The sequence below is a fragment of the Ascaphus truei genome, chromosome 2, assembly GCF_040206685.1.
Source record: "Ascaphus truei isolate aAscTru1 chromosome 2, aAscTru1.hap1, whole genome shotgun sequence".
Classification (NCBI taxonomy): domain Eukaryota; kingdom Metazoa; phylum Chordata; class Amphibia; order Anura; family Ascaphidae; genus Ascaphus; species Ascaphus truei.
Window position 1 is genome coordinate 19,684,443 of NC_134484.1, and position 16,303 is coordinate 19,700,745.

The 16,303-nt window shown below is 39.1% G+C and overlaps 1 protein-coding gene across 1 annotated transcript in view; it reads left to right on the forward strand.

Annotated features, from left to right (window-relative positions):
• LOC142476069 (uncharacterized) overlaps window positions 1-16,303 on the forward strand; it is a 166,995-nt gene that overhangs the window by 64,064 nt on the left and 86,628 nt on the right. The window lies entirely within an intron of this gene.

Consider the following 16,303-nt stretch of genomic DNA (forward strand, 5'->3'; position numbering starts at 1 on the left):
CTGAGACTGTATGACTGTATGCTGATGCTGTATGACTGTATGCTGATGCTGTATGACTGTATGCTGATACTGTATGACTGTATGCTGATGTTGTATGACTGTATGCAGATGTATGACTGTATGCAGATGTATGACTGTATGCTGATACTGTATGACTGTATGCTGATGTTGTATGACTGTATGCAGATGTATGACTGTATGCAGATGTATGACTGTATGCTGATACTATATGACTGTATGCTGATACTGTATGACTGTATGCTGATACTGTATGACTGTATGCTGATGTTGTATGACTGTATGCAGATGTATGACTGTATGCAGATGTATGACTGTATGCTGATACTGTATGACTGTATGCTGATACTGTATGACTGTATGCTGATACTATATGACTGTATGCTGATACTGTATGACTGTATGCTGATGTTGTATGACTGTATGCAGATGTATGACTGTATGCAGATGTATGACTGTATGCTGATGCTGTATGACTGTATGCTGATGCTGTATGACTATATGCTGATGTATGACTGTATGCTGATGCTGTATGACTGTATGCTGATACTGTATGACTGTATGCTGATACTATATGACTGTATGCTGATACGGTATGACTGTATGCAGATGTATGACTGTATGCTGATATGGTATGACTGTATACTGATGCTGTATGACTGTATGCTGATACTGTATGACTGTATGCTGATACTGTACGACTGTATGCTGATACTGTATGACTGTATGCTGATACTATATGACTGTATGCTGATACTATAAGACTGTATGCTGATACGGTATGACTGTATGCAGATGTATGACTGTATGCTGATACGGTATGACTGTATACTGATGCTGTATGACTGTATGCTGATACTGTACGACTGTATGCTGATACTGTATGACTGTATGCTGATACTATATGACTGTATGCTGATACGGTTTGACTGTATGCAGATGTATGACTGTATGCTGATACGGTATGACTGTATACTGATGCTGTACGTCTGTATGCTGATACTGTATGACTATATGCTGATGTATGACTGTATGCTGATGCTGTATGATTGTATGCTGATACTGAATTACTGTGTGCTAATGCTGTATGGCTGTATGCTGATACTGTATGCTGATACTGTATGCTGATACTGTATGCTGATACTGTATGCTGATGCTGTATGACTATATGCTGATGTATGACTGTATGCTGATACTGTATGCTGATACTGTATGCTGATACTGTATGCTGATACTGTATGACTATATGCTGATGTATGACTGTATGCTGATACTGTATGCTGATACTGTATGCTGATACTGTATGCTGATGCTGTATGCTGATGCTGTATGACTATATGCTGATGTATGGCTGTATGCTGATACTGTATGCTGATACTGTATGCTGATACTGTATGCTGATGCTGTATGACTATATGCTGATGTATGACTGTATGCTGATACTGTATGCTGATGCTGTATGCTGATGCTGTATGACTATATGCTGATGTATGGCTGTATGCTGATACTGTATGCTGATACTGTATGCTGATGCTGTATGCTGATGCTGTATGACTATATGCTGATGTATGACTGTATGCTGATGTATGACTGTATGCAGATGTATGCTGATTCTGTATGACTGTATGCTGATACTGTATGCTGATACTGGATGCTGATGCTGTATGACTATATGCTGATGTATGACTGTATGCTGATGTATGACTGTATGCAGATGTATGCAGATACTGTACGACTGTATGCTGATACTGTATGCTGATACTGTATGCTGATGCTGTATGACTATATGCTGATGTATGACTGTATGCTGATGTATGACTGTATGCAGATGTATGCTGATGCTGTATGACTGTATGCTGATACTGTACGACTGTATGCTGATACTGTACGACTGTATGCTGATACTGTACGACTGTATGCTGATACTATATGACTGTATGCTGATACTATATGACTGTATGCTGATGTTGTATGACTGTATGCAGATGTATGACTGTATGCTGATACTGTATGCTGATACTATATGACTGTATGCTGAGACTGTATGACTGTATGCTGATGCTGTATGACTGTATGCTGATGCTGTATGACTGTATGCTGATACTGTATGACTGTATGCTGATGTTGTATGACTGTATGCAGATGTATGACTGTATGCAGATGTATGACTGTATGCTGATACTGTATGACTGTATGCTGATGTTGTATGACTGTATGCAGATGTATGACTGTATGCAGATGTATGACTGTATGCTGATACTATATGACTGTATGCTGATACTGTATGACTGTATGCTGATACTGTATGACTGTATGCTGATGTTGTATGACTGTATGCAGATGTATGACTGTATGCAGATGTATGACTGTATGCTGATACTGTATGACTGTATGCTGATACTGTATGACTGTATGCTGATACTATATGACTGTATGCTGATACTGTATGACTGTATGCTGATGTTGTATGACTGTATGCAGATGTATGACTGTATGCAGATGTATGACTGTATGCTGATGCTGTATGACTGTATGCTGATGCTGTATGACTATATGCTGATGTATGACTGTATGCTGATGCTGTATGACTGTATGCTGATACTGTATGACTGTATGCTGATACTATATGACTGTATGCTGATACGGTATGACTGTATGCAGATGTATGACTGTATGCTGATATGGTATGACTGTATACTGATGCTGTATGACTGTATGCTGATACTGTATGACTGTATGCTGATACTGTACGACTGTATGCTGATACTGTATGACTGTATGCTGATACTATATGACTGTATGCTGATACTATAAGACTGTATGCTGATACGGTATGACTGTATGCAGATGTATGACTGTATGCTGATACGGTATGACTGTATACTGATGCTGTATGACTGTATGCTGATACTGTACGACTGTATGCTGATACTGTATGACTGTATGCTGATACTATATGACTGTATGCTGATACGGTTTGACTGTATGCAGATGTATGACTGTATGCTGATACGGTATGACTGTATACTGATGCTGTACGTCTGTATGCTGATACTGTACGACTGTATGCTGATACTGTATGACTGTATGCTGATACTATATGACTGTATGCTGATACTATATGACTGTATGCTGATACTATATGACTGTATGCTGATGTTGTATGACTGTATGCTGATACTGTATGCTGATACGGTATGACTGTATGCTGATACTATATGACTGTATGCTGAGACTGTATGACTGTATGCTGATGCTGTATGACTGTATGCTGATGCTGTATGACTGTATGCTGATACTGTATGACTGTATGCTGATGCTGTATGACTGTATGCTGATACTGTATGACTGTATGCTGATACTGTATGACTGTATGCTGATGTTGTATGACTGTATGCTGATACTGTATGACTGTATGCAGATGTATGACTGTATGCTGATACTGTATGACTGTATGCTGATACTGTATGACTGTATGCTGATACTGTATAACTGTATGCTGATACTGTATGACTGTATGCTGATGCTGTATGACTGTATGCTGATGCTGTATGACTGTATGCTGATGCTGTATGACTGTATGCTGATGCTGTATGACTGTATACTGATACTGAATTACTGTGTGCTTATGCTGTATGCAGATACTGTATGCTGATACTGTATGCTGATGCTGTATGACTATATGCTGATGTATGACTGTATGCTGATACTGTATGGCTGTATGCTGATACTGTATGCTGATGCTGTATGACTATATGCTGAACGTATGGCTGTATGCTGATACTGTATGCTGATGCTGTATGACTATATGCTGATGTATGACTGTATGCTGATGTATGACTGTATGCAGATGTATGCTGATACTGTACGACTGTATGCTGATACTGTATGACTGTATGCTGATGTATGACTGTATGCTGATGCTGTATGATTGTATACTGTATGACTTTATGCTGATGCGGTATGACTGTATGCTGATGCTGTATGATTGTATGCTGATACTGAATTACTGTGTGCTAATGCTGTATGGCTGTATGCTGATACTGTATGACTGTATGCTGATACTGTATGCTGATACTGTATGACTATATGCTGATGTATGACTGTATGCTGATGCTGTATGATTGTATGCTGATACTGAATTACTGTGTGCTAATGCTGTATGGCTGTATGCTGATACTGTATGCTGATACTGTATGCTGATACTGTATGCTGATGCTGTATGACTATATGCTGATGTATGACTGTATGCTGATACTGTATGCTGATGCTGTATGCTGATGCTGTATGACTATATGCTGATGTATGACTGTATGCTGATACTGTATGCTGATGCTGTATGCTGATGCTGTATGACTATATGCTGATGTATGACTGTATGCTGATGTATGGCTGTATGCTGATACTGTATGCTGATGCTGTATGACTATATGCTGATGTATGACTGTATGCTGATACTGTATGCTGATGCTGTATGCTGATACTGTATGACTATATGCTGATGTATGACTGTATGCTGATACTGTATGACTGTATGCTGATACTGTATGACTGTATGCTGATACTATATGACTGTATGCTGATGCTGTATGACTATATGCTGATGTATGACTGTATGCTGATACTGTATGCTGATGCTGTATGCTGATGCTGTATGACTATATGCTGATGTATGGCTGTATGCTGATACTGTATGCTGATACTGTATGCTTATGCTGTATGACTATATGTGATGTATGACTGTATGCTGATGTATGACTGTATGCAGATGTATGCTGATACTGTACGACTGTATGCTGATACTATATGACTGTATGCTGATGTATGACTGTATGCTGATGCTGTATGATTGTATACTGTATGACTTTATGCTGATGCGGTATGACTGTATGACTGTATGCTGATACTGTATGACTGTATGCTGATGCTGTATGATTGTATGCTGATACTGAATTACTGTGTGCTAATGCTGTATGGCTGTATGCTGATACTGTATGCTGATACTGTATGACTATATGCTGATGTATGACTGTATGCTGATGCTGTATGATTGTATGCTGATACTGAATTACTGTGTGCTAATGCTGTATGGCTGTATGCTGATACTGTATGACTGTATGCTGATACTGTATGCTGATACTGTATGACTATATGCTGATGTATGACTGTATGCTGATACTGTATGCTGATACTGTATGCTGATACTGTATGCTGATGCTGTATGCTGATGCTGTATGACTATATGCTGATGTATGGCTGTATGCTGATACTGTATGCTGATACTGTATGCTGATGCTGTATGACTATATGCTGATGTATGACTGTATGCTGATGCTGTATGCTGATGCTGTATGACTATATGCTGATGTATGGCTGTATGCTGATACTGTATGCTGATACTGTATGCTGATACTGTATGACTATATGCTGATGTATGACTGTATGCTGATGCTGTATGATTGTATGCTGATACTGAATTACTGTGTGCTAATGCTGTATGCTGATACTGTATGCTGATACTGTATGCTGATACTGTATGCTGATACTGTATGACTATATGCTGATGTATGACTGTATGCTGATGCTGTATGATTGTATGCTGATACTGAATTACTGTGTGCTAATGCTGTATGGCTGTATGCTGATACTGTATGCTGATACTGTATGCTGATACTGTATGCTGATACTGTATGCTGATGCTGTATGACTATATGCTGATGTATGACTGTATGCTGATACTGTATGCTGATACTGTATGCTGATACTGTATGCTGATACTGTATGACTATATGCTGATGTATGACTGTATGCTGATACTGTATGCTGATACTGTATGCTGATACTGTATGCTGATGCTGTATGACTATATGCTGATGTATGGCTGTATGCTGATACTGTATGCTGATACTGTATGCTGATACTGTATGCTGATGCTGTATGACTATATGCTGATTTATGACTGTATGCTGATACTGTATGCTGATGCTGTATGCTGATGCTGTATGACTATATGCTGATGTATGGCTGTATGCTGATACTGTATGCTGATACTGTATGCTGATGCTGTATGCTGATGCTGTATGACTATATGCTGATGTATGACTGTATGCTGATGTATGACTGTATGCAGATGTATGCTGATTCTGTATGACTGTATGCTGATACTGTATGCTGATACTGGATGCTGATGCTGTATGACTATATGCTGATGTATGACTGTATGCTGATGTATGACTGTATGCAGATGTATGCAGATACTGTACGACTGTATGCTGATACTGTATGCTGATACTGTATGCTGATGCTGTATGACTATATGCTGATGTATGACTGTATGCTGATGTATGACTGTATGCAGATGTATGCTGATGCTGTATGACTGTATGCTGATACTGTACGACTGTATGCTGATACTGTACGACTGTATGCTGATACTGTACGACTGTATGCTGATACTATATGACTGTATGCTGATACTATATGACTGTATGCTGATGTTGTATGACTGTATGCAGATGTATGACTGTATGCTGATACTGTATGCTGATACTATATGACTGTATGCTGAGACTGTATGACTGTATGCTGATGCTGTATGACTGTATGCTGATGCTGTATGACTGTATGCTGATACTGTATGACTGTATGCTGATGTTGTATGACTGTATGCAGATGTATGACTGTATGCAGATGTATGACTGTATGCTGATACTGTATGACTGTATGCTGATGTTGTATGACTGTATGCAGATGTATGACTGTATGCAGATGTATGACTGTATGCTGATACTATATGACTGTATGCTGATACTGTATGACTGTATGCTGAGACTGTATGACTGTATGCTGATGTTGTATGACTGTATGCAGATGTATGACTGTATGCAGATGTATGACTGTATGCTGATACTGTATGACTGTATGCTGATACTGTATGACTGTATGCTGATACTATATGACTGTATGCTGATACTGTATGACTGTATGCTGATGTTGTATGACTGTATGCAGATGTATGACTGTATGCAGATGTATGACTGTATGCTGATGCTGTATGACTGTATGCTGATGCTGTATGACTATATGCTGATGTATGACTGTATGCTGATGCTGTATGACTGTATGCTGATACTGTATGACTGTATGCTGATACTATATGACTGTATGCTGATACGGTATGACTGTATGCAGATGTATGACTGTATGCTGATATGGTATGACTGTATACTGATGCTGTATGACTGTATGCTGATACTGTATGACTGTATGCTGATACTGTACGACTGTATGCTGATACTGTATGACTGTATGCTGATACTATATGACTGTATGCTGATACTATAAGACTGTATGCTGATACGGTATGACTGTATGCAGATGTATGACTGTATGCTGATACGGTATGACTGTATACTGATGCTGTATGACTGTATGCTGATACTGTACGACTGTATGCTGATACTGTATGACTGTATGCTGATACTATATGACTGTATGCTGATACGGTTTGACTGTATGCAGATGTATGACTGTATGCTGATACGGTATGACTGTATACTGATGCTGTACGTCTGTATGCTGATACTGTACGACTGTATGCTGATACTGTATGACTGTATGCTGATACTATATGACTGTATGCTGATACTATATGACTGTATGCTGATACTATATGACTGTATGCTGATGTTGTATGACTGTATGCTGATACTGTATGCTGATACGGTATGACTGTATGCTGATACTATATGACTGTATGCTGAGACTGTATGACTGTATGCTGATGCTGTATGACTGTATGCTGATGCTGTATGACTGTATGCTGATACTGTATGACTGTATGCTGATGCTGTATGACTGTATGCTGATACTGTATGACTGTATGCTGATACTGTATGACTGTATGCTGATGTTGTATGACTGTATGCTGATGTTGTATGACTGTATGCTGATACTGTATGACTGTATGCAGATGTATGACTGTATGCTGATACTGTATGACTGTATGCTGATACTGTATGACTGTATGCTGATACTGTATAACTGTATGCTGATACTGTATGACTGTATGCTGATGCTGTATGACTGTATGCTGATGCTGTATGACTGTATGCTGATGCTGTATGACTGTATGCTGATGCTGTATGACTGTATACTGATACTGAATTACTGTGTGCTTATGCTGTATGCTGATACTGTATGCTGATACTGTATGCTGATACTGTATGCTGATGCTGTATGACTATATGCTGATGTATGACTGTATGCTGATACTGTATGGCTGTATGCTGATACTGTATGCTGATGCTGTATGACTATATGCTGAACGTATGGCTGTATGCTGATACTGTATGCTGATGCTGTATGACTATATGCTGATGTATGACTGTATGCTGATGTATGACTGTATGCAGATGTATGCTGATACTGTACGACTGTATGCTGATACTGTATGACTGTATGCTGATGTATGACTGTATGCTGATGCTGTATGATTGTATACTGTATGACTTTATGCTGATGCGGTATGACTGTATGCTGATGCTGTATGATTGTATGCTGATACTGAATTACTGTGTGCTAATGCTGTATGGCTGTATGCTGATACTGTATGACTGTATGCTGATACTGTATGCTGATACTGTATGACTATATGCTGATGTATGACTGTATGCTGATGCTGTATGATTGTATGCTGATACTGAATTACTGTGTGCTAATGCTGTATGGCTGTATGCTGATACTGTATGCTGATACTGTATGCTGATACTGTATGCTGATGCTGTATGACTATATGCTGATGTATGACTGTATGCTGATACTGTATGCTGATGCTGTATGCTGATGCTGTATGACTATATGCTGATGTATGACTGTATGCTGATACTGTATGCTGATGCTGTATGCTGATACTGTATGCTGATGCTGTATGCTGATTCTGTATGACTATATGCTGATGTATGACTGTATGCTGATGTATGGCTGTATGCTGATACTGTATGCTGATGCTGTATGACTATATGCTGATGTATGACTGTATGCTGATACTGTATGCTGATGCTGTATGCTGATGCTGTATGACTATATGCTGATGTATGGCTGTATGCTGATACTGTATGCTGATACTGTATGCTGATGCTGTATGACTATATGCTGATGTATGACTGTATGCTGATGTATGACTGTATGCAGATGTATGCTGATGCTGTATGACTGTATGCTGATACTGTATGCTGATACTGTATGCTGATGCTGTATGACTATATGCTGATGTATGACTGTATGCTGATACTGTATGCTGATGCTGTATGCTGATGCTGTATGACTGTATGCTGATACTGTATGACTGTATGCTGATACTGTATGCTGATGCTGTATGCTGATGCTGTATGACTATATGCTGATGTATGGCTGTATGCTGATACTGTATGCTGATACTGTATGCTGATGCTGTATGCTGATGCTGTATGACTATATGCTGATGTATGACTGTATGCTGATTTATGACTGTATGCAGATGTATGCTGATGCTGTATGACTGTATGCTGATACTGTACGACTGTATGCTGATACTGTACGACTGTATGCTGATACTGTACGACTGTATGCTGATACTATATGACTGTATGCTGATACTATATGACTGTATGCTGATGTTGTATGACTGTATGCAGATGTATGACTGTATGCTGATACTGTATGCTGATACTATATGACTGTATGCTGAGACTGTATGACTGTATGCTGATGCTGTATGACTGTATGCTGATGCTGTATGACTGTATGCTGATACTGTATGACTGTATGCTGATACTGTATGACTGTATGCTGATGTTGTATGACTGTATGCAGATGTATGACTGTATGCAGATGTATGACTGTATGCTGATACTGTATGACTGTATGCTGATACTGTATGACTGTATGCTGATACTATATGACTGTATGCTGATACTGTATGACTGTATGCTGATGTTGTATGACTGTATGCAGATGTATGACTGTATGCAGATGTATGACTGTATGCTGATGCTGTATGACTGTATGCTGATGCTGTATGACTATATGCTGATGTATGACTGTATGCTGATGCTGTATGACTGTATGCTGATACTGTATGACTGTATGCAGATGTATGACTGTATGCAGATGTATGACTGTATGCTGATACTGTATGACTGTATGCTGATGTTGTATGACTGTATGCAGATGTATGACTGTATGCAGATGTATGACTGTATGCTGATACTATATGACTGTATGCTGATACTGTATGACTGTATGCTGATACTGTATGACTGTATGCTGATGTTGTATGACTGTATGCAGATGTATGACTGTATGCAGATGTATGACTGTATGCTGATACTGTATGACTGTATGCTGATACTGTATGACTGTATGCTGATACTATATGACTGTATGCTGATACTGTATGACTGTATGCTGATGTTGTATGACTGTATGCAGATGTATGACTGTATGCAGATGTATGACTGTATGCTGATGCTGTATGACTGTATGCTGATGCTGTATGACTATATGCTGATGTATGACTGTATGCTGATGCTGTATGACTGTATGCTGATACTGTATGACTGTATGCTGATACTATATGACTGTATGCTGATACGGTATGACTGTATGCAGATGTATGACTGTATGCTGATATGGTATGACTGTATACTGATGCTGTATGACTGTATGCTGATACTGTATGACTGTATGCTGATACTGTACGACTGTATGCTGATACTGTATGACTGTATGCTGATACTATATGACTGTATGCTGATACTATAAGACTGTATGCTGATACGGTATGACTGTATGCAGATGTATGACTGTATGCTGATACGGTATGACTGTATACTGATGCTGTATGACTGTATGCTGATACTGTACGACTGTATGCTGATACTGTATGACTGTATGCTGATACTATATGACTGTATGCTGATACGGTTTGACTGTATGCAGATGTATGACTGTATGCTGATACGGTATGACTGTATACTGATGCTGTACGTCTGTATGCTGATACTGTACGACTGTATGCTGATACTGTATGACTGTATGCTGATACTATATGACTGTATGCTGATACTATATGACTGTATGCTGATACTATATGACTGTATGCTGATGTTGTATGACTGTATGCTGATACTGTATGCTGATACGGTATGACTGTATGCTGATACTATATGACTGTATGCTGAGACTGTATGACTGTATGCTGATGCTGTATGACTGTATGCTGATGCTGTATGACTGTATGCTGATACTGTATGACTGTATGCTGATGCTGTATGACTGTATGCTGATACTGTATGACTGTATGCTGATACTGTATGACTGTATGCTGATGTTGTATGACTGTATGCTGATGTTGTATGACTGTATGCTGATACTGTATGACTGTATGCAGATGTATGACTGTATGCTGATACTGTATGACTGTATGCTGATACTGTATGACTGTATGCTGATACTGTATAACTGTATGCTGATACTGTATGACTGTATGCTGATGCTGTATGACTGTATGCTGATGCTGTATGACTGTATGCTGATGCTGTATGACTGTATGCTGATGCTGTATGACTGTATACTGATACTGAATTACTGTGTCCTTATGCTGTATGCTGATACTGTATGCTGATACTGTATGCTGATACTGTATGCTGATGCTGTATGACTATATGCTGATGTATGACTGTATGCTGATACTGAATGGCTGTATGCTGATACTGTATGCTGATGCTGTATGACTATATGCTGAACGTATGGCTGTATGCTGATACTGTATGCTGATGCTGTATGACTATATGCTGATGTATGACTGTATGCTGATGTATGACTGTATGCAGATGTATGCTGATACTGTACGACTGTATGCTGATACTGTATGACTGTATGCTGATGTATGACTGTATGCTGATGCTGTATGATTGTATACTGTATGACTTTATGCTGATGCGGTATGACTGTATGCTGATGCTGTATGATTGTATACTGATACTGAATTACTGTGTGCTAATGCTGTATGGCTGTATGCTGATACTGTATGACTGTATGCTGATGCTGTATGCTGATACTGTATGACTATATGCTGATGTATGACTGTATGCTGATGCTGTATGATTGTATGCTGATACTGAATTACTGTGTGCTAATGCTGTATGGCTGTATGCTGATACTGTATGCTGATACTGTATGCTGATACTGTATGCTGATGCTGTATGACTATATGCTGATGTATGACTGTATGCTGATACTGTATGCTGATGCTGTATGCTGATGCTGTATGACTATATGCTGATGTATGACTGTATGCTGATACTGTATGCTGATGCTGTATGCTGATGCTGTATGACTATATGCTGATGTATGACTGTATGCTGATGTATGGCTGTATGCTGATACTGTATGCTGATGCTGTATGACTATATGCTGATGTATGACTGTATGCTGATACTGTATGCTGATGCTGTATGCTGATGCTGTATGACTATATGCTGATGTATGGCTGTATGCTGATACTGTATGCTGATACTGTATGCTGATGCTGTATGACTATATGCTGATGTATGACTGTATGCTGATGTATGACTGTATGCAGATGTATGCTGATGCTGTATGACTGTATGCTGATACTGTATGCTGATACTGTATGCTGATGCTGTATGACTATATGCTGATGTATGACTGTATGCTGATACTGTATGCTGATGCTGTATGCTGATGCTGTATGACTGTATGCTGATACTGTATGACTGTATGCTGATACTGTATGCTGATGCTGTATGCTGATGCTGTATGACTATATGCTGATGTATGGCTGTATGCTGATACTGTATGCTGATACTGTATGCTGATGCTGTATGCTGATGCTGTATGACTATATGCTGATGTATGACTGTATGCTGATTTATGACTGTATGCAGATGTATGCTGATGCTGTATGACTGTATGCTGATACTGTACGACTGTATGCTGATACTGTACGACTGTATGCTGATACTGTACGACTGTATGATGATACTATATGACTGTATGCTGATACTATATGACTGTATGCTGATGTTGTATGACTGTATGCAGATGTATGACTGTATGCTGATACTGTATGCTGATACTATATGACTGTATGCTGAGACTGTATGACTGTATGCTGATGCTGTATGACTGTATGCTGATGCTGTATGACTGTATGCTGATACTGTATGACTGTATGCTGATACTGTATGACTGTATGCTGATGTTGTATGACTGTATGCAGATGTATGACTGTATGCAGATGTATGACTGTATGCTGATACTGTATGACTGTATGCTGATACTGTATGACTGTATGCTGATACTGTATGACTGTATGCTGATACTATATGACTGTATGCTGATACTGTATGACTGTATGCTGATGTTGTATGACTGTATGCTGATGTATGACTGTATGCAGATGTATGACTGTATGCTGATGCTGTATGACTATATGCTGATGTATGACTGTATGCTGATGCTGTATGACTGTATGCTGATACTGTATGACTGTATGCTGATACTATATGACTGTATGCTGATACTATATGACTGTATGCTGATACGGTATGACTGTATGCAGATGTATGACTGTATGCTGATACGGTATGACTGTATACTGATGCTGTATGACTGTATGCTGATACTGTACGACTGTATGCTGATACTGTATGACTGTATGCTGATACTATATGACTGTATGCTGATACTATATGACTGTATGCTGATACGGTATGACTGTATGCAGATGTATGACTGTATGCTGATACGGTATGACTGTATACTGATGCTGTATGACTGTATGCTGATACTGTACGACTGTATGCTGATACTGTATGACTGTATGCTGATACTATATGACTGTATGCTGATACGGTATGACTGTATGCAGATGTATGACTGTATGCTGATACGGTATGACTGTATACTGATGCTGTATGACTGTATGCTGATACTGTACGACTGTATGCTGATACTGTACGACTGTATGCTGATACTGTATGACTGTATGCTGATACTATATGACTGTATGCTGATACTATATGACTGTATGCTGATGTTGTATGACTGTATGCTGATACTGTATGACTGTATGCTGATACGGTATGACTGTATGCTGATACTATATGACTGTATGCTGAGACTGTATGACTGTATGCTGATGCTGTATGACTGTATGCTGATGCTGTATGACTGTATGCTGATACTGTATGACTGTATGCTGATGCTGTATGACTGTATGCTGATACTGTATGACTGTATGCTGATACTGTATGACTGTATGCTGATGTTGTATGACTGTATGCTGATGTTGTATGACTGTATGCTGATACTGTATGACTGTATGCAGATGTATGACTGTATGCAGATGTATGACTGTATGCTGATACTGTATGACTGTATGCTGATACTGTATGACTGTATGCTGATACTGTATGACTGTATGCTGATACTGTATGACTGTATGCTGATGCTGTATGACTGTATGCTGATGCTGTATGACTGTATGCTGATGCTGTATGACTGTATGCTGATGCTGTATGACTGTATACTGATACTGAATTACTGTGTGCTAATGCTGTATGCTGATACTGTATGCTGATGCTGTATGACTATATGCTGATGTATGACTGTATGCTGATACTGTATGACTGTATGCTGATGCTGTATGACTGTATACTGATACTGAATTACTGTGTGCTAATGCTGTATGCTGATACTGTATGCTGATGCTGTATGACTATATGCTGATGTATGACTGTATGCTGATACTATATGACTGTATGCTGATACTGTATGACTATATGCTGATGTATGACTGTATGCTTATACTGTATGCTGATACTGTATGCTGATACTGTATGCTGATGCTGTATGCTGATGCTGTATGACTATATGCTGATGTATGACTGTATGCTGATACTGTATGGCTGTATGCTGATACTGTATGCTGATGCTGTATGCTGATGCTGTATGACTATATGCTGATGTATGACTGTATGCTGATACTGTATGACTGTATGCTGATACTATATGACTGTATGCTGATACTGTATGACTGTATGCTGATACTGTATGACTGTATGCTGATACTATATGACTGTATGCAGATGTATGACTATATGCTGATACTATATGACTGTATGCTGATGTTGTATGACTGTATGCTGATGTTGTATGACTGTATACTGATGCTGTATGACTGTATGCTGATGCTGTATGACTGTATGCTGATACTGAATGACTGTATGACTGTATGACTGTATGACTGTATGCTGATACTGTATGACTGTATGCTGATGCTGTATGACTGTATGCTGATACTGTATGACTGTATGCTGATACTGAATGACTGTATGACTGTATGACTGTATGCTGAGACTGTATGACTGTATGCTGATGCTGTATGACTGTATACTGATGCTGTCTGACTGTATGCTGATGCTGTATGACTGTATGCAGATGTATGACTGTATGCTGATACTGTATGACTGTATGCTGATGCTGTATGACTGTATACTGATGCTGTATGACTGTATGCTGATGCTGTATGACTGTATACTGATGCTGTATGACTGTATGCTGATGCTGTATGACTGTATGCTGATGCTGTATGACTGTATGCTGATGCTGTATGACTGTATGCTGATGTGAGGACACTCATGACAAGGACACTGTAAGTGCTTGGGATAAGGCTTGATAAAGGGCCAGGATTGGCTGGAAATGTTGCATTCCCCCAAAGACGTATTTGTTCTGACACCAGTGCGATATTAGAACATGTGTGACTGCAGTGAGAATATGCTGTACTCAGTGAGAATATGCTGTACTCAGTGAGAATATGCTGTACTCAGTGAGAATATGCTGTACTCAGTGAGAATATGCTGTACTCAGTGAGAATATGCGGTACTCAGTGAGAATATGCGGTACTCAGTGAGAATATGCTGTACTCATTGAGAATATGCTGTACTCAGTGAGAATATGCTGTACTCAGTGAGACTATGCTGTACTCAGTGAGAATATGCTGTACTCAGTGAGAATATGCTGTACTCAGTGAGAATATGCGGTACTCAGTGAGAATATGCTGTACTCAATGACAATTTGCTGTACTCAGCTGTGTCATGTGGAACTTCTGTATTTTTTTATTCAATTTAGCAAGTTACTTTTTGCATAGCCTCTGTTGCTTAATTTTCCGATGTGAGTGCTGCAGAGCCTCTTATTAATACTATAGTATTTGTTATAT